The sequence below is a fragment of the Scyliorhinus torazame genome, chromosome 5 (genome assembly GCF_047496885.1).
Source record: "Scyliorhinus torazame isolate Kashiwa2021f chromosome 5, sScyTor2.1, whole genome shotgun sequence".
Lineage (NCBI taxonomy): Eukaryota > Metazoa > Chordata > Chondrichthyes > Carcharhiniformes > Scyliorhinidae > Scyliorhinus > Scyliorhinus torazame.
In genome coordinates, this window is record NC_092711.1 from 116,852,402 (window position 1) to 116,879,750 (window position 27,349).

The 27,349-nt window shown below is 46.9% G+C and overlaps 1 protein-coding gene across 5 annotated transcripts in view; it reads left to right on the plus strand.

Annotated features, from left to right (window-relative positions):
* LOC140421704 (uncharacterized) overlaps window positions 1–27,349 on the plus strand; it is a 244,678-nt gene that overhangs the window by 48,434 nt on the left and 168,895 nt on the right. The gene's annotated exons all lie outside the window — the stretch shown is intronic.

Below are 27,349 nucleotides of genomic sequence, written 5' to 3' on the forward strand. Positions count from 1 at the left end.
TTCTAATGGTGACTGAAGACAACGGCTTTGGTCTTCCCAATTTTTAATTGGAGGAAAACCTTTCATCCAGTATTGGATGTGGGATAAGCAGTTTGATAATTTAGTCACAGTGGAGGAATGGTGGTGAGGTAGAGCTGGGTGTTGTCAGTGCACATGTGAAAATTAAAACGGTGCTTTTGGATGATGTCACGTAGTGGCAGTGTGTAGATGGGAAAATAGGAGGGACTGAGGGTAGATCCTTGGGGGAAACCGAGTACAAGGACTGGAGAGGAAAGGGAGTTTGGAGATGGAGAAGTAGTTTGTAAAGATGGGAGGAACAAGTGTTTTTTTAGGATGGGTGATGACAGTGGATTCAATGCTGAGAGAGACAGTACCAGCAGAGAGTGAGAGCTGTTCACAATATCAGCTCACACGGAGAAGTTGGGATGTCAGCAGTTTATGGGAATTATCAATCAAGCAGAACGGGGGTCTCATGGACAAGGTGAGTTGTGACGGGAGAGAAAATGGAGAAAGATGCAAGTTCAGAACTTGGACAAAAATGGGCTTTAGAGACAGTTTGGTCCGGTAGGTTAGTGGAGGAAAGCAGCAGAGGCAGCTGATCGGATTGTCTTAACCTTAGTGACAAAGAAGCTGTGAGAGTGCCTCACACTTGTTATTGGAGGTGAGGATGGAGGAGATGGGGAGAAGAAGACCTTCAAAAGGAACTAACTTGTGTTAGCGATATTAAAAAGATACAACACACTTTGTTTAACTCAAATTGATTTGACTTGATTTTTATTCAGAATTTAATTCCTTGTAACTGGATTAGAGTTTATGAACATCAGCAGCAACTGACCCCAATGAACATGTTCCAGTCCAGGATGTGCTTAACAGCTAGCTCCAATCACTGAAGTTACTTGTGAACTTGCTGGTGCATCAGCAGGTTGGATAACTGAGTGAATCCCCTCCCACACACCGAGCACGTGAATGGTTTCTCTCCAGTGTGAACTCGCTGGTGTACAGTGAGGTCAGATGATCGCCTGAATCCACTTCCACAGTGAGAGCACCTGAACGGCCTCTCGTCAGTGTGAACACGGTGATGAGACATCAGTTCCCCAGAACTTTTATAACACTTCTCACAGTCTGGACATTTAAATGGTCTCTCCCCAGTGTGAACTCGCTGATGTACAGAGAAGTCAGATGATCGGCTGAACCCAGTCCCACAGTGAAAGCACCTGAACGGCCTCCTCGGTGTGAACACGTTGATGAGACATCAGTTCCCCAGAACTTTTATAACACTTCTCACAGTCTGGACATTGAAATGGCCTCTCCCCAGTGTGAATTCGCTGGTGTCTCAGCAGATTGGAGGAATGAGCAAATCCTTTCCCACACTGCGAACAGGTGAATGGCCTCTCCCCAGCATGAATGTGTTGGTGTGTCTGCAAGTGATATGTGTGTATGAATCCCTTCCCGCACTCGAAGCAGGTGAACGGTCTCTCCCCAGTGTGAATTCGCTGATGAATTTTCAACTTGGATAATCGAATCCCTTCCCACTATCCCCACATTCCCATGGGTTTCCCCCGGTGTGACTGCATTTATGTTTCGAAAGGCCAGATGATCGACTGAAGCCTTGTCCACACACAGAACACGTGTACGGTTTGTCCCCTCTGTGAACGGTGCATCTTCCTTCCATCTTCAAACTCCCATGATGTTTATGTTATAAACGCTTTGGTGAGTGTAGATCATGACGTGATGTTCAGTTTGAATTTCCTGACTGAAGTTCCTTCACTTCTAATACTCTGTGAAATTGATTCAAAACAGAAAATAGGGCGTGAGAGAGAACCCACCAAAACCGGTTCGTTGGTCTCGGGGTAAGTTTCTCGATTCGGGGGTTGTGATACATGAAAATGTGAGAGGTCCCGGGTTCAAATCCCGGACGAGCCCTTTGATGTTGTTTCTGGGGCAGCACGGTAGCATTGTGGATAGCACAATTGCTTCACAGCTCCAGGGTCCCAGGTTCGATTCCGGCTTGGGTCACTCCCCGTGTGTGCGTGGGTTTCCTCCGGGTGCTCCGGTTTCCTCCCACAGTCCAAAGATGTGCAGGTTAGGTGGATTGGCCATGATAAATTGCCCCTAGTGTCCAAAATTGCCTTTAGTGTTGGGTGAGGTTACTGGGTTATGGGGATAGGGTGGAGGTGTTGACCTTGGGTAGGGTGCTCCTTTCCAAGAGTGACTCGATGGGCCGAATGGCCTCCTGCACTGTAAATTCTATGATAATCTATGAAAACACAAAGACAGGTTGTGAAATTGAGCTGAATGAATCTGGACCTTTGTGGGGCAGGCACTGGGAAAAGGTGACCACGAAAACTGCTCGGTTGTCATAAAGAACAACTGGTTCACCTCTTTGGGAGGAGAGAGGGAGAGTGTGTGTGAGAGAGGGGGTGTGTGTGAGAGGGGGAGCTGTGCGAGAAGGGGAGTATGTGAGGGTGTGAGTGAGAGAGGGTGCAAGAGAGAGAGCGCATGAGGGTGCGAGTGAGAGTGACAGTGTGTGTGGGATGGAGAGCATTTGGGAGAGAGAGGTAGAGACAGAGAGAGGGAGTGTATGTGTATGTGTGTGTGTGAGCGAGAGTGTGTAAACACAGCGAATGATAATGACCTGAAACGCAAACACTTGCGTTTAAAGGACGATAATGTTCACTTCCTGATGAATCGAGTGAAGCTGTCACATTGTGATGTAAAAGTTTGCTCAAGGTTCCGGTCTGTAAATCCTCTTCTAATACCCTGAAAATGAAATTTACAAAAGGCATCAATGTCCATCCAAAAATGGAATTCAGAAAATAAATTTGTGGTTTGGGTTTGTCGTGCGTAATTTCTCCCTTTCTAACTTCCTGTAAAAGGAGTTTCCCAAATCCATCATTGTGTGGGGCGGCACGGTGGCACAGCGATTAAAACTGCTGCCTCACAGCACCAGGAACCTGGATTCAATTCCGGCCTTTTGGGTCACAGTCTGTGTGGGTCACTGTCTGCCCCTGTTTGCGTAGATTTCTTCGGGCTGCTCCAATTTCCTCCCACAGTCCAAAGGTGGATTGGCCGTGTTAAATTGCCCCTTATGCCCAAAGATATGTTTGTCAGGTGGGGTTACGGGAACAGGGCGGGGGCTTAGGTAGGGTGTTCTTTCAGAGGATCTGTGCAGACTTGATGGGCTGAATGGCCTCCTTATGCACTGTCGGGATTCTATGATTGTCAGTCTAGGATAGAAAATTCACAACATTCCCTTCGCCTGCTCCCTTGTCCAGTTCATGCTCCCCGCTAAACTTTAAAAAAAATAAAAATTTACAGTACCCAATTATTTATTTTGTATTTATTTATTTCCAATTAAGGGGCAATTACTGATACTGCGCAGCTTTAATCACAGCCTGGCCCCGCCCTTCATTCGCTCCGATTGGTTGGAGGACAAGCTGCGCTTGGTCGGGCCTCCAGTCCCGCTACTCCTCTTCTTATTGGTCCGGAGCCGCTGTCAATCACCCGGGCATTGTGATAGTTCCAGATGGTGAGAGCCGCCACAGGCTCAGGCTGATTGTCCAATAATTTTTTTTAACTAACTAGAGTACCCAATTCACTTTTTCCAATTAAAGGACAATTTAGTGTGGTCAATCCGCCAACCTTGCACATGAGGGTGAAACCCACGCAGACACAGGGATAATTTGCAAACTCCACACGAACAGTGACCCAGGGCCAAGATTCAACCCCGGGACCTCAGTGTCGTAGTCCCAGTGCTAACCACTGTACTGCCCTCTCCACGCTTATACTTTGCCCCACGTCGTCATCAGCAGTCCCTCATTTGAGGATGACGTCTACTCAGGGTCTTGAGTTTTTGCCATGGGTGGACAGAACCACAGATCTTGAGACCATCAGGTATTGGGATCAGGAGAGGAGGAAGTATTTCCCTTTCTTTCCATTAATCCACCGCCCCATCATTCAGACATTGGGACTCAAAGGGTGATGTGATATAGATTGATGGACATGTTGTCTGCATTCTGAACAATCAGTAACAAGCTCCTCCCACTGATCGAAACGTTGCCCCCGACAAAGATGGCGATCACGCATGCGCCATGGTGCACACTCATTCCAATAAAGATGGCGGCCGTTATTCCAGGCCGAAAATGACGGGCTGCAGCCCCGTTTAGTACAATCTGGATCCGGTAAACTCTTTTCAGAGTTTAATGACTCACACAATGTGCTTACGCAGCGTTTCCGACCTTCCCCGCGATCTCACGCACCCTACATATTGTTAACCGCCTCTTACAAATTATGGATACAAAGAAGAAGTAGCCGCTCTCCATCGCCATTACTGACACTGCGCATGCTTCAATATCAGCTGGTCCCGCCCCTCATTCACTCCGAGTGGTTGGAGGATCAGCCCCTCTCGGTCGGGTGTCCAGTCCCGCTCTTCCTATTGGTCCGGAGCCGCTGTCGATCACCCGGGCATTGTGACAGTTCCAGATGGTGACAGCCGCCTCAGGCTCAGGCTGACTCGCTGATTGTCCAATAATGTTTTTAAAAATAACTTTAGACTACGTGGCCAATCCACCAACCCTGCACATCTTTGGGTTGTGGGGCAAAACCCACGCAAACACGGGGGGAATGTGCAAACTCCGCATGGACAGTGACCCAGAGCCAGGATGGGACCTGGGACCTCAGCACCGTGAGGCAGCAGTGCTAACCACTGTGCCACCGTGCTCCTTGATTCTCCAATAATAACAGTGAGAGTCTCAGTAACAATAATAGTGGAGATGGGGCCCAGAGGAGAAACAGCAAAGGATTCACTCAATTTGAGAGCAACTAACACTGTCTGGTCCCTTAAGTCAGGCTGCAGTATGTGAGTGAAAACATCATTGGATCAAATGTAATGATGATACAGTTAGCATCTAGAGAACCAAAACTAAATTTGGTTTTCAAATAATAGTGAAGTAGTCATGGTTTGTTGACAACATAATATAATCCGCTTCTGGTGTGTGTTACTCTGTCCCATTAGACATTAACCTTTAAAAAAATTTTTTTAGAGTACCCAATTCATTTTTTTCCAAGGGGAAATATAGTGTGGCCAATCCACCTACTCTGCACATCTTCGGACTGTGGGGGTGAGACACACACAGACTCAGGGAGAGTTTACAAACTCCACACGGACAGTGACCCAGGGCCAGGATCGAACCCGGGACCTTGGCACTGTGAGGCAGCAGTGCCACCGCAGCACAGTGGTTAGCACAGTTGCTTCACATCTCCAGGGTTCCAGGTTCGATTCCCATGTTGGGTCAGTGTCTGTGCGGAGTCTGCACGTTTTCCCCGTGTCCACATGGGTTTCCTCCGGGAGCTCCAGTTTCCTCCCACATTTCAACGATGTGCAGGTTTGGTGGATTGGCCATGCAAAATCGCCCTTAGTGTCCAAAAAGGTTAGATGGTATTACTGGGTTACCGGGTTACAGTGGAGGTGTGGGCTTAGATAGCATGATCTTTCCATGGGCCTGTGCAGACTCGATGGGCCGAATGGCCTCCTTCTGCACTGTAAATTCTATGATTTATGATCGAGCCCTAAGCACTAGGCGGCTACCATGCCGCCCCCTTCATCAGACAATAACCTGCCTTTTATTCCAATTCTGGTGTATGTTACCACTGCAGGTCCTGGGCTGAATGAGGCTGGTACAATAAACAGAGTCTGGTTCCAGTGCCTCTGAGGTCATTTGACCTGCAGGTAAGCTGACATTAATGGAGACAAAAGGCCCAGTAAATATCCAATTGTAATAGGAGGACAAGGTGTAAGGAAGCAATGATATTTTGAGGTTTCTGTGTTGTGGTGAGTGTCACTGGGAGGTGTGTGATAAAATAGGAATGGAAACATGACAGAACCACGTGTGACTGACTCCACCTGACTGAGAGCTGTTATACTCAAGGGGACAGCAATGAGGACATGGGGAACTCCAGAGATTTCTGATATTCGAGGTACATGTGTTAGAGGAACTGAAAATATTCAGATCCTTCTTGTGGTTCTCAAGTTACATAGTCACACAGGAAATGTATCCGACAGCTCATCAAACCCAAAGTTTTAATCTTCTCTTTGAGACACACTGTGATTGAAAAGATCAAATGTTAAAACATCAGTTTGAGCAAAATTCAGAATGTCACAAAGATGAGTGAACTGTCCAATTAACCCCATTCACCATAACTCTGCCAATTTACCGTCCACAATAATTTATCCAATTCCCTTTGAAATTTACTGTTAAATCTGCTTCCTGCAGCCTGTCAGTGTGAATTCTAGATCACATCACATCACTGTGTAAAAACAATTCTCCTCATCACCTCCTTGGGTTCTGTTGTAAAATATCTTAATCTCTGTGTCCTCTGGTTATAAACCCTCCTGCTCTTGGGAAACAGTTTCTCCCCATCGACACTATCACAAATCTTTCCTCATTTTAAACACCTCTATTAAATCGCCCCTTCACTTTTCCTGATCTCAGAGCGACAATCCCGGTTTCTCCTGCTCTGAGTCACAGGGACTCGAAACGTTAACTCTGTTTCTCTCTGTACCGATGCTGCCAGAACTGCTGACTTTCCAACATTTCTGTTTTTCTCCCTCTTTTTCCTTCTTCAATCTATCACAAACACTTCATGATTTTGAACACCTCAATTAAATAGGAATAGGAGTGAAATATAGATGGAAGGAGAAAGAAAGACTGAGAGAAGAACTGAGAGATTTAAAAAAAACAGAAAGGTGAGGTGGCAAGAGATAAAAGCTGAGAAATAGAGGAAACAAGTAACACAGAAAGAATGATATAAAATATAAGGGAGCAGGTTATCAGTTCCTAGCTACAGAGAACAGAAATAACTCAGTGACTGATCCACAGACACAGCCGGTTCTGTCTGGGAATGGAGACTCTGAACAGAAATAACCGGCTCATTTGTAAATGTCACCACACTGTGATCTGTGTGACGCTGCATTGACTCTGTGGACAGATATAGGCCATACTGACAGATATTATCACCAGATTGTGGTCAATGGGTTTATTTTCTGCTCAGATGTCAGATGTGTGGTTTGGAACCGGCAGCACAGAAACAGGAAGTTGTGTTACCTGAGAATGAAACAGCAGGCGTCAGTTTCATGTTATCACCATGAACAGACTTCCTGCCTGTGATAATCTGAGAGAGAAGAGAATGAGAGACAGGAGAGCAGATTCACACACCCGAGGATCACAGAGAACGATCAGAATAAGGAGACCACCCAGAAAACGGCCAATCGGAATCTTCAGCTGAAAACATCACTCATTCTTAAAGGGACAGTCGGGGCTCTGACACTGCTCAGCTCCCAGTTAAAGGGGCAGGCACAGCTTCGCCCTTTTCTCTGTTATGTTTATGATTGTAAAAGGCTGGTAGGGGTGAGGTTTATTTAAAAGGACAGAATGTGGGAAGCACACATCAATAAAACTGGAAATTCTTGGACACAAGCTGCAGCTCCTTCTTTATCTGGGAATGAAACTATTGTCTAATTCTCCCTGCTGTTACCAGGTTCCTGTGATGACCTCCTGCTGGTTTTTAATGCAAACTTCCAGCAATCTATTTTAAGTAGGTTTCAATTCAATGAATTCATTGTGACTGTCACACAAACACATTAAAATGTTTTAGACGGATTCCGATGCATTTTCAGCCTGGAAACAATCCAGCTGCTTTACATTCAATCAGGAACATCACAGTTTTACACCAATCGCTGATTTGACAGCACAGTGGGCTAAACAGCAGGCGTGTAATGCAGATCAAGGCTAGCAGCGCGGGTGTAATTCCCGTACCGGCCTCCCCGAATAGGTGCTGGAATGTGGCGACTAGGGGTTTTTCACAGGAACTTCATTGAAGCCTACATGTATAAGCAATTATTATTATTACATTTCCAGCATTCACCATTGTTCTTCCCGACTCTGAACACAGTTGTAAAGAAGACTTCTGTTCCATGTCTAGGGGTTCTGAGATTTGGAGGAGAGCGGATGGAACATATTTCTTACACATCTCAGGATTAACCCACACGGGGACTTTGCTGACAGTGAAGAGTGATGAGAAAGACCAAAGTGTCATTTGTCTCTCTCAGTGTGACCCTGAAGGACTGTGTCCAGGCTGAAGTTCTGTTCCTGCCATATGATCCTCCCCCAGATTGTCATTTCTCAGCTCCAGACAGGTGATGTTCAACACTCAGGTGGGAAAGACAAAAATCTGCAACAACGTTTCAAACAAAGCTGAATTATTTCACATTTATTCAGAATAATAAACCTCATCAGTAGATTAAGGCAGTCAGAGTGAACATTATTCAGTCCTGGACATGATTAACAGCATCAATGAGGGTATAATCTAAACCTTGTAGTCGCTTGTGAACTTGCTGGTGTGTTAACAGGTGGGATGAGTGAGTAAACCCCTTTCCTCAGACATTGCAGTTGAATGGCCGCTCCCAGTGTGAACTCAATGATGTTCCAGAAGATAAGATAAATGAGAAAATTCCTTCCCACATATGGAGCAAGTGAACGGCCTCTCCCCACTGTGAACTCTCTGGTGTGTGAGCAGGTTGGATGACTGACTGAATCTCTTCCCACACACAGAGCAGGTGAATGGCCTCTCCCCAGTGTGAACTCGCTGGTGATTCAATAGGTTGGATGAACGAGTGAATCCCTTCCCACATACTGAGCAAGTGAACGGCTTCTCCTCACTGTGAACCTGCTGATGTGTCAGAAGGTTGTATGAACGTGTGAATCCCTTCCCACATTCAGAGCAGGTGAACGGTCTATCCCCTGTATGAAGTTGCTGGTGTATCAGAATGTTGGATGAATTAATGAATCCTTTCCCACAGTCAGAGCAGGTGAATGGCCTCTCCCCAGTGTGAATTCTCTGGTGGTTCAGTAGGGCAGATGGACAGCTGAATCCTTTCCCACACAGAGCAGGTGAATGGTCTCTCCCCAGTGTGACTGCGACGATGAACTTCTAGTTGTGATGGGTAACTGAATCCCTTCCCACAGTCCACACATTTCCACAGTTTCTCCATGGTGAGGGGTCTTTATGTCTCTCCCGGATGAAGCTTTGTCCACACTGGTTTAGCCTGGGGCTGGTTTAGGACACTGGGCTAAATCGCTGGCTTTTAAAGCAGACCAAGGCAGGCGAGCAGCACAGTTTAATTCCCGTACCAGCCTCCCCGAACAGGCGCCGGAATGTGGCAACTAGGGGCGTTTCACAGTAACTTCATTTGAAGCCTACTTGTGACAATAAGCGACTTTCATTTCATTTTTTCACAAACAAGCATTTAATTTCTCCCTGCAGTGAATGATGTGATACATTTTTTTGAGGCTGTGTAACTGGTTAAAACTCTCTCCACAGTCAGTGGATTGGAAAACTCTCATTGGGGTGAGTCTCGGTGCTTTTGCAGTCACCTTGCTGAAACAGAACAAACACTTCTCCTTCCAAATTCAAAGAATGAAGATATTGAGCTCTTAATGAATTGAGTGACTGTCAAATTTTGATGTGATGTTTGGTTTGAGTTTTCTGTCATCCAATCCTCCACTTCCAATATCCTGTAAAAGGAGTTTACAAAAGTCATCACTGTCAATCCAGGGTAGAAATTCTGAACAGACAATTCTAGTTTCGCTGGAACATTTTTCCCTCTCTTGTTCCCCCAAAGCTGTAAATCCCCGTCCCACACACTCTCCCTCCTCCCTGGGCTGCAATCCAAACCCATCTCACCATCTGCATCATTTCTTTCCTCCACTCCCAGTTTTCTCCCTCCCTTTCCTCTGCCTGGACTCAGTTCTCCAGCTCCTGTCTGCAGACTGACAATAAAACCAATGGGTCTTATTGGGGGGGTTTGGTAAGAAGTCTTACAACACCAGGTTAAAGTCCAACAGGTTTTTTCGATATCACTAGCTTTCGGAGCGCTGCTCCTTCCAAGGAGTGATATCGAAACAAACCTGTTGGACTTTAACCTGGTGTTGTAAGACTTCTTACTGTGCTCACCCCAGTCCAACGCCGGCATCTCCACATCATGGGCTGGCGGCGGATCTCATTCAGCGTCTGGGAGCTGGACTCACTATCACTGCGGCTGCGCTCAGCCCGGAGCAGCACTGCGCATGCTCCGCACAGAGAGGCGACTTCCGGGGGCGGGACATTCTGATGCCTACTCGTTCTGGCTCCTGTGATGGAGGTAGGGCGTATTCATCCGCGCCCGGCATTCCGGGTAGACTAATCCGCCATTGTTCCGTTACGTTCCTTAGAGTGATGAATTGGTTCCGGCACTTTTGATACAGTTCGGTGTTTGTACCGAATGGGGCGGCCGCATAGGTGTTTTTCTGTCTGATCGGGCCCTGTAAACGGCTGTCATCTGTTTTGGTGTTGATATGCTGCAGGGCGCCTGCGCGGCCGCCATCTTTCTCAGGTGCAGCAGGTCGCATGCGCGGCCGCCATCTTTCTCAGGTGCAGCAGGTCGCATGCGCGGCCGCCATCTTTCTCAGGTGCAGCAGGGCGCATGCGCGGCCGTTCTCGACCCGGAAGCCCCTTCCCCGAGCACTAGGACCCGGGCGGGAATAGAGAACCCGAAGCCCACCAACCACCCGCGCATGCGCACCGATTCAATTGAATCAAGATGGCGACCGTCAAACCGGGCCTGTTCCCGGGAAAACGACCCGAAGCTGCAAACGCAGGACTTCCAGGTACGTATTCCTGGTTTAGGGCTTTCACCCGGTGTTTAGACACTCTCCCCATCCAGACCCGGCTCCATCGCTTCCTCCAGGTTTCCGCTTCCTTACCCACTGCCCATGAGACAAAGAACCGTCTCTCTCTCGCAGGCGCCATTACACACTGCGCATGCTCCAATTCCGCTAGATATTACGCATGCGCATTGCTGTCCTACGGTGCAGATAGGGAACATTCACCACCGCGGGGAATGCTGGGTATAGAGTCCGCCATCGATAATCCCAATTACGTGATTAGTGATTTTTGTTTGTTACGTTGTGAAAGTTGGGGCTGGTGGGACAACCAATAAAATTCGGAATATAATCATAGGTAAATCCAAGTGAGCAGACCCTCAATTATCAACCAGAAAGAAAAGTAGTGGAAATTAATGAAACACCAGCCATCCAAGTATGGAAAATAGATATATAATGAGGGAAATCAATTTATGTATCTTTAATGGACGTCGAAAAGCAAAGAGGAAGATTAAAGATCTTTAAACACCTCACACACTGGGCAAGAAATGTCTTGAAACTCAAAACAGGAGCTTCAGGAAATCAATACTGACCTTGGGTAGAGTGCTCTTTCCAAGAGCCGGTGCAGACTCGATGGGCCGAATTGCCTCCTTCTGCGCTGTAAATTCTATGAAAACCCTGACAAATATGAAACTACTAGGTTGATGGAAGACATTTTTAAATTACAAATCGTTTACCAGGGATTCACACTCACTCACTTAACTTGCGAATTCAGGTTCCAGCCCTCAAGTCTGGCAACAGACCTTACTGCTCCCTTGCCCCTCCGGCCTCTGAGCACCTCTTGCTGCTGTTTCCCAGGACAATCAGTGTCTACTCTCCAACATTACTCTGTCAAATGGAGTTCAGAGGCTCAGAGGAAAAAAAAGAATGAGGACATGGATCTGAATTTGGAAATACAGTTAAAGAAACATGATTCCATTTGTAAACTGAAGTATTTTCATTGAAATTCAAAGTACTTGATTGCAATTAACACATTCATTTTGCCTGACACTTGTGGGCAATGGGAGTAAATTATGCTCATTATTTTATATCAATCTACTTTTCTATGATTTTGACACATAATCTTTCTTTTTTATCACATTTAAATGGTGGACTTTGAGCTGAAAAATCATCAACGCAGTCACAATGGTGAGAAGCCGTTCAGTTGTACTGAATGTGGGAAAGCATTTACACATTCATCCACCCTGGTGACACACCAGCAAGTTCACACTGGGGAGAGGCCATTCACCTGTTCCGTGTGTGGGAAGAGATGCATGTTTTTATCTGGGCTGCGGAGATACCAGCAAGTTCACAATGACAAGAGATGGTTTCATTGCTCTGACTGTGATAGGAGCTTTAAATGTCTGTATGGGCTGAGGGAGCACCAGCACATTCACACTGGTTACTCACCATTCAGCTGCTCTCACCGCACAAAGAGCTTCAGCAGATCGTCCAGCCTGTTGATACATCAGCGAGTTCACACTGGGGAGAGGCCATTCACTTGTCATGTGTGTGAGAAGGGATTCATTAATTCATCCAATCTGCTGATACACCGGCGTGTTCACGCTGGGGAGAGACCTTTTAAATGCCCAGACTGTGGGAAGAGCTAACAAAGTTCCGGAGACCTGGTGCACCATCAACGTGTTCACACTGATGAGAGGCCGTTCAGGGGCTCTCACTGCGGGGCTGGGTTCAGGCGATCATCTGACCTCAGTGTACATCAGCGAGTTCACACTGGGGCGAAGCCGTTTTCCTGCTCCGAATGGGGAAAGGGATTTGTTCGTTCATGCAACCTGTGGAGGCACCTGCAAGTTCACAGTGGAGAGAGGCTGTTCACCTGATCTGTGTGTACGAAGAGATTCACTCATTCATCCACTCTGCTGACACACCAACAAGTTCACAAGTGACTGCAGGGGTTGGATTCTGCTGTTATTCCTCCTGTTAATCATGTCCAGAACTGAACCATGTTCATTATGACCATTGGGATCTGTTTCTGAAGATTTGAATAAACTCCAGCCCAGTTAAAATTATTCAGATTCTGGATAACTGTCAAATCAGCTTTATCTTAAACACAAAGATAAAAGCAAATTACTGCAGACGCTGGAACCTGAAACAAAAACAGAAAATACAGGACAATCTCAGCAGGTCTCTCCAAGATGCTCTCTACAGAGGCTGCCAGACCACCTGAGATTGTCCAGTATTATCTGTTTTGTATTAAACACAGTGTGAGTGTGTTATATCTTTTTAAATATGTGAAGACAAGTTAGTTCCTTTCAAAAAGTTCTCTGTTGTTTCACAACAACTAGTGTGTGCACAACAAGATCCGAACAGCAAGGAGACAAACGACCGATTGATCCAGTTTTCTGGTGGTGTCAGTTAAAACATGAATGCTGGTCCCACTGGACCAGGAAATCTCCCCTGTGGACAGTGTGTGGAGCTGCTGAGCTCTCCCAAGCTGAAAGTGGAGCTGATTGAGCTGTTGCGCCTGCAGTGAACCGTGAAGAACCGCTGCCTGGGATCTTTCCTCTTCATTCAGACTCCCAGCTGAAGCTGTTTCTGCAGTAAAATAGTTAACAAAACAAACAAAGAACAAGGAAATGTACAGCACAGGAACAGGCCCTTCGGCCCTCCAAGCCCGTGCCGACCATGCTGCCCGACTAAACTACAATCTTCTACACTTCCTGGGTCCGTATCCCTCTATTCCCATCCTATTCATGTATTTGTCAAGATGCCCCTTAAATGTCACTATCGCCCCTGCTTCCACCACGTCCTCCGGTAGCGAGTTCCAGGCACACACTACCCTCTGCGTAAAAAACTTGCCTCATACATCTACTCTAAACCTTGCCCCTCTCACCTTAAACCTATGCCCCCTAGTAATTGACCCCTCTACACTGGGGAAAAGCCTCTGACTATCCACTCTGTCTATGCCCCTCATGATTTTGTAGACCTCTATCAGGTCTCCCCTCAACCTCCTTCGTTCCAGTGAGAACAAACCGAGTTTATTCAAACGCTCCTCATAGCTAATGCCCTCCATACCAGGCAACATTCTGGTAAATCTCTTCTGCACCCTCTCTAAAGCCTCCACATCCTTCTGGTAGTGTGGCGACCAGAATTGAACATGATACTCCAAGTGTGGCTTAACTAAGATTCTATACAGCTGCAACATGACTTGCCAATTCTTATACTCAATGCCCCGGCCAATGAAGGCAAGCATGCCGTATGCCTTCTTGACTACCTTCTCCACCTGTGTTGCCCCTTTCAATGACCTGTGGACCTGTACTCCTAGATCTCTTTGACTTTCAATACTCTTGAGGGTTCTACCATTCACTGTATATTCCCTACCTGCATTAGACCTTCCAAAATGCATTACCTCACATTTGTCCGGATTAAACTCCATCTGCCATCTCTCCGCCCAAGTCTCCAACCAATCTAAATCCTGCTGTATCCTCTGACAGTCCTCATCGCTATCCGCAATTCCACCAACCTTTGTGTCGTCTGCAAACTTACTAATCAGACCAGTTACATTTTCCTCCAAATCATTTATATATACTACAAAGAGCAAAGGTCCCAGCACTGATCCCTGTGGAACACCACTGGTCACAGCCCTCCAATTAGAAAAGCATCCTTCCATTGCTACTCTCTGCCTTCTATGACCTAGCCAGTTCTGTATCCACCTTGCCAGCTCACCCCTGATCCCGTGTGACTTCACCTTTTGTACTAGTCTACCATGAGGGACCTTGTCAAAGGCCTTACTGAAGTCCATATAGACAACATCCACTGCCCTACCTGCATCAATCATCTTAGTGACCTCCTCGAAAAACTCTGTCAAGTTAGTGAGACACGACCTTCCCTTCACAAAACCGTGCTGTCTCTCACTAATATGTCCATTTGCTTCCAAATGGGAGTAGATCCTGTCTCGAAGAATTGTCTCCAGTAATTTCCCTACCACTGAAGTAAGGCTCACCGGCCTGTAGTTCCCGGGATTATCCTTGCTACCCTTCTTAAACAGAGGAACAACATGGGCTATTCTCCAGTCCTCCGAGACATCCCCTGAAGACAGTGAGGATCCAAAGATTTCTGTCAAGGCCTCAGCAATTTCCTCTCCAGCCTCCTTCAGTATTCTGGGGTAGATCCCATCAGGCCCTGGGGACTTATCTACCTTAGTATTTTTTAAGACACCCAACACATTGTCTTTTTGGATCTCAATGTGACCCAGGCTATCTACACACCCTTCCCCAGACTCAACATCTACCAATTTCTTCTCTTTGGTGAATACTGATGCAAAGTATTCATTTAGTACCTCGCCCATTTCTTCTGGCTCCACACATAGATTCCCTTGCCTATCCTTCAGTGGGCCAACCCTTTCCCTGGCCACCCTCTTGCTTTTTATGTACGTGTAAAAAGCCTTGTGATTTTCTTAACCCTATTTGCCAATGACTTTTTGTAACCCCTTCTAGCCCTCCTGACTCCTTGCTTAAGTTCCTTCCTACTTTCCTTATATTCCATGCAGGCTTCGTCTGTTCCCAGCCTTTTAGCCGTGACAAATGCCTCCTTTTTCTTTTTGACGAGGCCTACAATATCTCTCGTTATCCAAGGTTCCCGAAAATTGCCGTATTTATCCTTATTCCTCACAGGAACATGCCGGTCTTGAATTCCTTTCAACTGCCACTTGAAAGCCTCCCACATGTCAGCTGTTGATTTGCCCTCAAACATCCGCCCCCAATCTATGTTCTTCAGTTCCCGCCTAATATTGTTATAATTAGCCTTCCCCCAGTTTAGCACATTCATCCTAGGACCACTCTTATCCTTGTCCACCAGTACTTTAAAACTTACTGAATTGTGGTCACTGTTACCGAAATGCTCCCCTACTGAAACTTCTACCACCTGGCCAGGCTCATTCCCCAATACCAGGTCCAGTACCGCCCCTTCCCTAGTTGGACTGTCTACATATTGTTTTAAGAAGCCCTCCTGGATGCTCCTTACAAACTCCGCCCCGTCTAAGCCCCTGGCACTAAGTGAGTCCCAGTCAATATTGGGGAAGTTGAAGTCTCCCATCACCACAACCCTGTTGTTTTTACTCTTTTCCAAAATCTGTCTACCTATCTACTCCTCTATCTCCCGCTGGCTGTTGGGAGGCCTGTAGTAAACCCCCAACATTGTGACTGCACCCTTCTTATTCCTGATCTCTACCCATATAGCCTCACTGCCCTCTGAGGTGTCCTCCCGCAGTACAGCTGTGATATTCTCCCGAACCAGTAGCGGAACTCTGCCTCCCCTTTTACATCCCCCTCTATCCCGCCTGAAACATCTAAATCCTGGAACGTTTAGCTGCCAATCCTGCCCTTCCCTCAACCAGGTCTCTGTAATGGCAACAACATCATAGTTCCAAGTACTAATCCAAGCTCTAAGTTCATCTGCCTTACCCGTAATACTTCTTGCATTAAAACATATGCACTTCAGGCCACCAGACCCGCTGTGTTCATCAACTTCTCCCTGTCTGCTCTGCCTCAGAGCCCCACTGTCCCTATTCCCTAGTTCTCCCTCAATGCTCTCACCTTCTGACCTATTGCTCCCATGCCCACCCCCCTGCCATACTAGTTTAAACCCTCCCGTGTGACACTAGCAAACCTCGCGGCCAGGATATTTATGCCTCTCCGGTTTAGATGCAACCCATCCTTCTTATATAGGTCACACCTGCCCCGGAAGAGCTCCCAGTGGTCCAGATAATGGAAACCCTCCCTCCTACACCAGCTGTTTAGCCACGTGTTTAGCTGCTCTATCTTCCTGTTTCTAGCCTCACTGGCACGTGGCACAGGGAGTAATCCCGAGATTACAACCCTCGAGGTCCTGTCTTTTAACTTTCTGCCTAGCTCCCTGAACTCCTGCTGCAGGACCTCATGCCTCTTCCTGCCTATGTCGTTAGTACCAATATGTACAACAACCTCTGCCTGTTTGCCCTCCCCCTTCAGGATGCCCTCTACCCGTTCGGAGACATCCTGGACCCTGGCACCAGGGAGGCAACATACCATCCTGGAGTCTCTTTCACGTCCACAGAAGCGCCTATCTGTGCCCCTGACTATAGAGTCCCCTATTACTATTACTCTTCTGCGCTTTGACCCTCCCTTCTGAACATCAGAGCCAGCCGTGGTGCCACTGCTCTGGCTGCTGCTGTTTTCCCCTGATAGGCTATCCCCCCCGACAGTATCCAAAGGGGTATACCTGTTCGAGAGGGGGACAACCACAGGGGATTCCTGCACTGACTGCCTGCCCTTTCTGGTGGTCACCCATTTCTCTGCCTGCACCTTGGGTGTGACCACATTTACATAACTGCGATCTATGACGCTTTCCGCCACCTGCATGCTCCTAAGTGCATCCAATTGCTGCTCCAACCGAACCATGCGGTCTGTGAGGAGCTGCAGTTGGGTGCACTTTCTGCAGATGAAGCCATCCGGGACGCTGGAAGCCTCCCGGACCTGCCACATCTCATAGTCAGAGCACTGCACCCCTCTAACTGACATTGCGTCAATTAATTAAAATTAAAATTTAAAAATTAAAAAAATATATATATAGATATTTTTTTTTAAATTTCAAAGTTACTGTTAACTATCTGTTTCCTAGCACTAGATTTCTAATAGAAATGCGAAAGCTAAATATAGTACTCTCCGATTCTGGCTTAGATATCCCTCTAAATTATAATGAAGTAATTATGTTTAATTAGTTACCAATGCTTAATTTTTTAAATTTAGTGTAGATTCCCAACCAGCCACTCAGGCCACAGCTTTTCTGTGATGTCACTTCAGTTTCCCCCCGACACACACAATTTGAAAAAGGTATAAAAGTAAAAATGAGTAAAAATCACTTACTTACCTTCTTACCCTCTGAGTGTCTTAGATGTACTCAGGTTCTCTCCCTGACAGAGACTGCTCCTCCACCTCCGAACGGCTCCTGAAACTAGGCCGCAATCTTTTAAAATCTCCGCTCCGACTCGCAGCTCCTGCGCTTTTTAAATCTCCCGCGCTGTTTTCAGAGTCCCGGCTCACTCAGCTCCCGCGCTGTTTTCAGAGTCCCGGCTCACTCAGCTCCCGCGCTGTTTTCAGAGTCCCGGCTCACTCAGCTCCCGCGCTGTTTTCAGAGTCCCGGCTCACTCACCTCCCGCGCTGTTTTCGGAGTCCCGGCTCACTCACCTCCCGCGCTGTTTTCAGAGTCCCGGCTCACTCAGCTCCCGCGCTGTTTACAGAGCCCCGGCTCACTCACCTCCCGCGCTGTTTTCAGAGTCCCGGCTCACTCACCTCCCGCGCTGTTTTCAGAGTCCCGGCTCACTCACCTCCCGCGCTGTTTTCTTTGAACTTTGAATATCAATCCCAATTTAATCTTTGGTTCAAAATCTATAACTTTTTAAACAATGTGCAGTGTTACAGGGAGAAGGCAGGAGAATGGCACTGGGTGAAAGGCTCATTCAGAAAGACATAGCAGACACGAGGGACCGAATGGCCTCCTTCTGCACTGTCACAGTCTGTGATTCTGTTGAGCTCATGTAGAACCTTTCACACCTTCAGAATATCCAATATGGTTCACAGCCAATGATGGATTCTGGAAGGAATAATGAGGAGAGGCAGTATAAACTAAACAGTAGAATTTTAAACAGAGCAGGAACAGAGTGGCCTGAAGTTTATGGACACAAATGTTAGAAGGTGGCAGGACAAGTTGATGAGGTGTCAAAAATGCACAAACGATCCTTGTTATCATTGAAATGGGCAGGAGTACAGGGAAGCTATGGGAAACGTTTATTAAACGTTTGGGCCTTAGCTGGATCTCGTGACCAGCTGTGGGCAGCACAATTTAGAAAGGAGGCCAATGTCTTAGAGAGGGAGCAGGGGAGATTCACCAGAATGGTACCAAGGTTGAGGGATTTCAGTTTTGTAGAGAGACTGGAGAAGTTGAGATTTCCTTTCTTACACAGAGAAGGTTCGAGGAAAATTTATTGCTGGTGATCAAAATGATGAGAGGTTTCTGCAGGTAGATCGGAAGAAAACGTTTCCACTGTTAGGAGAGTCAGTAAACTCTGGAATTCCTTCGCTAACTATCCCCACCTCATTTTCCTCCTTTGGATACTCCTTAATTCCTACTTCTTTGACCAGCCTTTGGTCACATCTGCTCTATTGTATCCTTTCATTGCTCAGTGTTAAATGATGATTGATAGCGTCTCCCATGAAATGTTTTGGGATGTCAGACAAAATATCCAGGCTTGGGCTAACTAGTGCCAAGTAACACACAAGTGTCAGGCAATGACCATCTCCAATAAGAGACAATCTAACCATCGCCCCTTGACATGCAATGGCATTACCATCACTGAATCCCCCACTGTCAACATCGCGGGGGTGGGTGACCATTGATCTGAAACTAAACTGGAATAGCCATATAAATAGTGTGGCTACAAGAGCAGGTCAGAAGCTAGGGATTCTGCATGGAATAACTCACTTCCTCACTCCCCAAAGCCTGTCCACCATCTACAAGGTACAAGTCCTACAAGTGTAGGTTGGATGGCTTTTGTTTCGGTGCAACATCGTGGGCCGAAGGGCCTGTACTGCGCTGTATTGTTCTATGTTCTATGTTCTAAGTCAGGAGTGTGATGGAATGCTCACCACTTACCTGGATGAGTGCAGCTCCAACCACACTCAAGAAGCTCAACACCATCCAGGATAAGGCAGCACACTTGATTGGCATGCCTTCCACAAACATTCACTCCCTCCACCACTGACGCACGGTAGTAGCAGTGGGTGTACCATCTACAAGATGCACTGCGGGAAATCACCAAGACTCCTTGGGCAGCACCTTCCAAACCAATGACATGACTATCTAGAAGAACATAATCAGCAGATACCCTGACATCAAGAACACACCAGACACTCACCGCACACACTGACTGACACACCCACACAAACAGACACACACACTCAGGCATGCAGCCACTACCATCTAGAGAGACAGGAGCAGCAGATATATTTTTTAAAATTCAATTTTTACAAGATGTGGTCGTCACTGGCTCGTCCAGGATTTATTACCCATTCTTAGTTTCCCTTCAGACGGTGATGGTGAGTTGCCTTCTTGAACCGCTGCTGTCCTTGAGGTGTAGGTACACCCACTGTGCTGTCAGGGAGGTAGTTCCAGGATGTTGCCCCAGAGACAGTGAAGGAGCGGTGATATATTTCAATATCAGGCCACTGAATGACTTGGTGAACCTCCAGGTGATGGGGTTCCCGGTGTCCGTTGCTCATGTCCTTCCAGATGGTAGTGGTTGTGGGTTTGGAAGATGCTGTCTCAGGAACCTTGGTGAGTTACTGCAGTGCATCTTGTAGATGGTACACACAGCTGATTGATCAGGAGCTGGTTTAGCACACTGGGCTAAATTGCTGGCTTTTAAAGCAGACCAAGGCAGGCCATATTCGGTACATATGACAATAAATCAATCAGTCAAATGAACATGAAATGAAATGAAATGAAAATCGCTTATTGTCACAAGTAGGCTTCAATGAAGTTACTGTGAAAAGCCCCTAGTCGCCACATTCCGGCACCTGTTCGGGGAGGCTGGTAGGGAATTGAACCATGCTGCTGGCCTGCCTTGGCCTGCTTTTAAAGCCAGCGATTTAGCCCAGTGTGACTGTGACAGATTTATTGTCATATGTACCGAAGTACAGTGAAAAGTATTTTTCTGTGGCCAAGGGAATATACACAGTACGTACACAGTAGACAAAAAGGATAATTGACAAAGAAAATAATTGATTTTATTGTCAGTCTTCAGACAGGAGCTGGAGAACTGAACCCAGACAGAGGAGAGGGAGGGAGAAAACTGGGAGTGGAGGAAAGAAATGGTGCAGATGGGGAGATGGGTTTGGATTTCAGCCCAGGGAGGAGGGAGAGTGTGTGGGAGGGGGATTTACAGCTTTGTGGGAACAAGAGAGGAAAAAATGTTCCAGAGAAACTAGAATTGTCTGTTCAGAATTTATATGCTCCACTGACAGTGATGACGTTTGTAAATTCCTTTTACAGGATATTAGAAAGGAGGATTTACAGATGTGAGACTGAAACTAAACATCATCTGACAGTCACTCAATTCATCAGGACCTGAAAATCCTCAGACTTTGAATGTTGAAGGAGAAACGATTGTCTCTTCTGTCTGTGAGAAACACTTTTAAACATCAGTGTGACTGGAAAGATATTGAGACAAACACACCTGAGTGAGAGTGTTCCAGTGAACTGACTGAGGAAAGAGCTTTAACCAGTTACACAGCCTGAAGAAACATCACGACCATTCACATTGGGGAGAAACCATACATGTGTCCTGTATGTGGAGAAGACTTCAAGCGATCATCCAACTTGGAGAGACACAAGGACACTGCACCATGGAGAGACCGTGGAAATGTGAGGGATTCAGTTACCCTTCCCTGCTGGAAAACCATTGGCGCAGTCACACTGGGGAGAGGCCATTCACCTGCTGTGTGTGTGGGGAGGGATTCATTCAGTCATCTGGCCTTTGGTCTCACCAGCGGATTCACACTGAGGAAAAGCTATTCATCTGCACCTCCTGTGGAAAGAGGTTCAGGCATTCTTCAGCACTCACTGTACATCAACGCACTCACACTGGGGAGAGGCCGTTCGCCTGCTCCGACTGTGGGAAGGGATTCACTCAGTCATTCCACCTGCTGTCACACCAGCGTGTTCATAGAGGTGAGCGGCCATTCACCTGCTCTGTGTGTGGGAAGGGATTCACCGGATCATCCCACTTGCTGTCACACCAGCGAGTTCACATTAAGGAGAAACCATTCAGCTGCACTTCCTGTGGAAAGAGTTTCAGACAGGCATCCTCCCTCCTTGTACACCAACGGCTCCATACTGGGGAAAGACCGTTTACTTGCTTTGTGTGTGGGAAGGGATTCACAGTTTTACCCACCCTTCTGAGACACCAGCAAATTCACACTGAAGAGAAACCATTCGGCTGCACCTCCTGTGGAAAGAGTTTCAGGCAGTCATCCAACCTCACTGCTCACCAACGCACTCACACTGCGGAGAGACCATTCACATGCTCCGTGTGTGGGAAGGGATTCAATCGGTCGTCCAACCTCACTGCTTAACAGCGCGTTCACACTGGGGAGAAACCGATTACCTGCTCAGTGTGTGGGAATGGATTTGTGAAGTCTTTCAACTTGCTGACACACCAACGCACTCACACTAAGAGACCATTCAACTGCTGTGTGTGTGTGGGAAGGGATTCACTCAGTCACGATGTCTCCAGAGACATCAGCAAGTTCATAAATGACTGCAGGGGTTGGATTCTGCTGTTGTTGCTGTTGTTTAGTATTGATCATCTGACAATATTTTGTACTTACTGATGTTAACCCCTATAACCGCTGGAACTTAATCTGCTGAAAATGTCATTTATTGTGGGGGCTACCAGTGTCTATTTTTAAAAGCACCATCTGTGATCTTTCCCCTTCATTCAAGAACTCTCAGCAGAAACCTGTTTAGAATAAATTTCTGAACTTTTGCTTCTATTTTAAATAAATCTTTGGTGTAAAATCTACAATTCAGCATCTGAAAGATCCGACTCCAGGGCTCAAAACATATTTTTTCAATGGCTCTTCTTGAGATTTTCTCGAGAGATGCTCTCTGATTTTCAGGAGTTAATTTTTGGTTTCCATGGTCTCCTTTTCCACTTTCACTGACTCCTTTATTAAGTGATGTAGTCACGCAATCACATTCCCGACTGTACAAGGGGCTGTTTAGCACAGGGCTAAATCGCTGGCTTTGAAAGCAGACTAAGGCAGGCCAGCAGCACGGTTCAATTCCCGTACCAGCCTCCCCAAACAGGCGCCGGAATGTGGCGTCTAGGGGCTTTTCACAGTAACTTCATTGAAGCCTACTTGTGATAATAAGCGATTTTTAAATTTCATTTGTGTTGAGTATTTTTTTAGTTTACTTTTAGTAGATGAGATAGCTCAAATACCAAAGACTGTGTACATATTAAATCTTTTAAATTGGAATCTATCAATTAGGGGCGGGATTCTCTGACTCCCCCCTCCGGGTCGGAGAATCGCCGGGGGTCGCCGTGAATCCAACCCCCACCGTCCTCCAAATTATTCGGCACCCCAAAATTCAGCCCGGCGTGAATCGCGCCGCCCGCCTCGGAGAATGGCGGGGGCCGGCGCGACTCAATGGGCCCTGGGGCTGCCATAATTCTCCGGCCCACAATGGGCCGAAGTCCCGCCCGTTTTTTGCCAGTCCCGCCGGCGTAAATTGGAGTAGGTCCTTACCGGCAGGACCTGGCGGCGTGGGCGCCCTCCGGGGTTCTTGGGGGGGCAGGGGGGATCTGGCCCCGGGAGGTGCCCCCACGGTGGCCTGGCCCGCGATCAGGGCCCACCAAAATCCATATACACCACATCAACTGCTTTACCCTCATCCACCTGTTTGGTCACCTTCTCAAAGAACTCTATAAGGTTTGTGAGGCACGACCTACCCTTCACAAAACCGTGTTGACTATCTCTAATCATATTATTCCTTTCCAGATGATTATACATCCTATCTCTTATAAACCTTTCCAAGATTTTGCCCACAACAGAAGTAAGGCTCACTGGTCTATAGTTACCGGGGTTATGTCTACTCCCCTTCTTGAACAAGGGGACAACATTTTCTATCCTCCAGTCTTCTGGCACTATTCCTGCAGACAAAGATGACTTAATGATCAAGGCCAAAGGCTCAGCAATCTCCTCCCTAGCTTCCCAGAGAATCCTAGGATAAATCCCATCCGGCCCAGGTGACTTATCTATTTTCACACTTTCCAGAATTGCTAACACCTCCTCCTTATGAACCTCAAGCCCTTCTAGTCTAGTAGCCTGAATCTCAGTATTCTCCTCGACAACATTGTCTTTTTCCTGTGTGAATACTGACGAAAAATATTCATTTAGCACCTCTCCTATCTCCTCGGACTCCAAGCACAACTTCCCACTACTGTCCTTGACTGGCCCTACTCTTACCCTGGTCATTCTTTTATTCCTGACATATCTATAGAAAGCTTTAGGGTTATCCTTGATCCTACCTGCCAAAGACTTCTCATGTCCCCTCCTGGCTCTTCTTAGCTCTCTCTTTAGGTCCTTCCTAGCTAACTTGTAACTCTCGAGCACCCTAACTGAACCTTAATGTCTCATCTTTACATAAGTCTACTTCCTCTTGACAAGTGTTTTGACTGCTTTAGTAAACCACGGTTCCCTCACTCGACCACTTACTCCCTGCCTGACAGGTACATACTTATCAAGGACACGCAGTAGCTGTTCCTTCAACAAGCTCCACATTTCCATTGTGCCCATGTCCTGCAGTTTTCATCTCCATCCGATGTATCCTAAGTCTTGCCTCATCGCATCATAATTGCCTTTCCCCAGATATAACTCTTGCCCTGTGGTATATACCTATCCCTTTCCATCACGAAAGTAAACTTAATCGAATTGTGTTCACTATCACCAAAGTGCTCACCTACTTCCAAATCTAACACCTGTCCTGGTTTATTACCCAGTACCAAATCCAATATAGCCTTGCCTCTCATTGGCCTATCTACATACTGTGTCAGGAAACCCTCCTGCAAACATTGGACAAAAACAGACCCATCTAAAGTACTCGAACTATAGAGTTTCCAGTCAATATTTGGAAAGTTAAAGTCCCCCAGAACAACTACCCTGTTGCTTTCGCTCCTGTCCAGAATCATCTTTGCAATCCTTTCCTCTACATCTCTGGAACTTTTCGGAGGCCTATAGAAAACCCCTAACAGGGTGACCTCTCCTTTCCTGTTTCTAACCTCAGCCCATACTACCTCAGTAGACTAGTCCTCATCAAACGTCCTTTCTGCCACCATACTGTTCTTTAATATCAATGCCATCCCTCCCCCTCTTTTACCACCTTCCCTGAGCTTACTGAAATATCTGAACCTCGGCACCTGCAACAACCATTCCTGTCCCTGCTCTATCCATGTCTCCGAAATGGCCACAACATCGAAGTCCCAGGTACCAACCCATGCCGCAAGTTCACCCACCTTATTCCGGATGCTCCTGGCATTGAAGAAGACACACTTTAAACCACCTTCCTGCCTACCGGTACACTCCTGCAACTTTGAAACCCTACTCATGACCTCACTACTCTCAACCTCCTGTATACTGGAGCTACAATTCAGGTTCCCAAGCCCCTGCTGAACTAGTTTAAACCCTCCCGAAGAGCATTAGCAAATTTCTCCCCCAGGATATTGGTACACATCTGGTCCAGGTGCAGACCATCCCGTTTGTAGAGGTCTCACTGACCCCAGAATGAGCCCCAATTATCCAGAAATCTGAAACCCCTCCCTCCTGCACCATCCCTGTAGCCACGTGTTGAACTCCTCTCTCTCCCTATTCCTCGTCTCGCTATCACGTGGCACGGGTAACAACCCAGAGATAATAACGCTGTTTGTCCTAGATCTAAGTTTCCACCCTAGCTCCTGAATCCCTGCCTTACATCCCTATCCCTTTTCCTACCTATGTCGTTGGTACCTATGTGGACCATGACTTGGGGCTGCTCCCCTTCCCCCTTAAGGATCCCGAAAACACGATCCGAGACATCACGCACCCTGGCACCTGGGAGGCAACACACCAACCATGAGTCTCTCTCGTTCCCACAGAATCTCCTATCTATCCCCCTAACTATGGAGTCGCCAATGACTAATGCTCTACTCCTCTTCCCTTCTGAGCAACAGGGACAGACTCTGTGCGAGAGACCTGTACCCCATGGCTTAACCCTGGTAAGTCCCCCCCCCACCAACAGTATCCAAAGTGGTATACTTGTCACTAAGGGGAACGGCCACAGGGGATCCCTGTATTGACTGCTTCCTCCCAGCCCCTCTCACCATCACCCATCTATCTTTATTCTTCGGAGTAACTACATCCCTGAAGCTTCTATCTATGACCACCTCTGCCTCCCGAATGATCCGAAGTTCATCCAACTCCAGTTCCCTAACGCAGTTTCTGAGGAGCTGGAGATGGGTGCACTTCCCACAGATGAAATCAGCAGGGACACTAACGGCGTCCCTCACCTCAAACAGGAGGAACATTGCACTACCTTCCCTGTCATCCCCTCTAGATAAAAAAAAAGAAAGAAAGAGCTTACCTGTTATTCACTCCCCTTCTCAGCAAGCACTCACTCAGCAACCTCTGCGCCCCGCACGATAACACATGAGGGAAAATAAATAAAAACTACTTACCAGTCACCAGCCAATCCCTTACCTGCAGGCTGTGATGTCACGGTTCAACTTTCCACTTCTACCTGCCCTCGAGTCTTCCTCTTGATCCTTACAGCGGTTGGTTATTTTTGGTTAGAAGAGGGGGTACGGAGTGAAACACTGAAGAAATGTTTTGGGTTTAAGTGTCACTTGACAAGAGCTCCTCCACAAACCACCTCCAAGTTAGGGTGAGCACACGGACGTATGCAAATTTCCCCTGCAACGGCCAATCAGCAGCTCCGCTCTACTGCCCTCTGCTGCTAGGTGCAGACTCGATGGGCTGAATTGCCTCCTTCTACACTGTAGGAATTCTATGGTTCTAAGTCATTTATATTGATCTAAATAGTTGTGGCCCCAACACTGATCCCAGGGGCAGTCCATTAGTTAATGTGCCAATTTGAAAATGACCCATTTATCCCAACTCACTCTTTTCTGTTAGTTATCCAAGCCTCTATCCATGCTAAAAAATCATCCCCAACACTATAAGTCCTTATCGTGTGCAATAACCTTGTATGTAGTACCTTACGGGTTCAATTCCCATACCAGCTTACCCGAACAGGTGCCGAAATGTTGCGATCAGGGGCTTTTCACAGTAACTTCATACTTGTGACAATAAAAGGTGATCATTATTATTACTGAATGCCTCTGGAAATCTAAATTGAACTTGTTTTATTGTCACGTGTACTGAGGTACAGTAAAACGTATTGTTCTGCCTTCAGTCCAGACAGATCGTTCCATGCATGAAAAAACATAGGACATGCATAAATACACAATGTAAATACATAGGCACAGGCATCGGATGAGAAGATTTGTGAAGAGATCAGTTCAGTCCATAAGAGGGTCATTCAGTAGTCGTAACAGCGGGGAAGAAGCTGTTTTTGAACCTGTTAGTGCTTTTTCTCAGACTTTTGTGTCTCCTGCCCGATGGACGAAAGAAAAACACAGATGGGAGGGGTCTTTGATTATGCTGTCTGCTTTCTCAATGCAGCAGGAGGTGTAGATAGAGTCAATAGATGGAAGGCGGGTTCGCGTGATGGATTGGGCGGTGTTCACAACTCTCTGTCGTTTCTTACGGTCTTGGGCAAACCACATCTACTGGTTCCCTTTATCCACCCTGCTTATTATATCCTCAAAGAACTTCAAGCTCCTCCTTTTGGAGGTGAGGATAGGGGATACAGAAGAGAGGGAGATCCCTTCAAAAGGAACTAACTTGTGTTGGAGATATTAAAAACATCTAACTGATTTGACTTTAATCCGGAATATTAATCCTATAACGGGGCTGGACTTGCTTTTCTTTAGAAACACACCCAAATGGATAAACAGC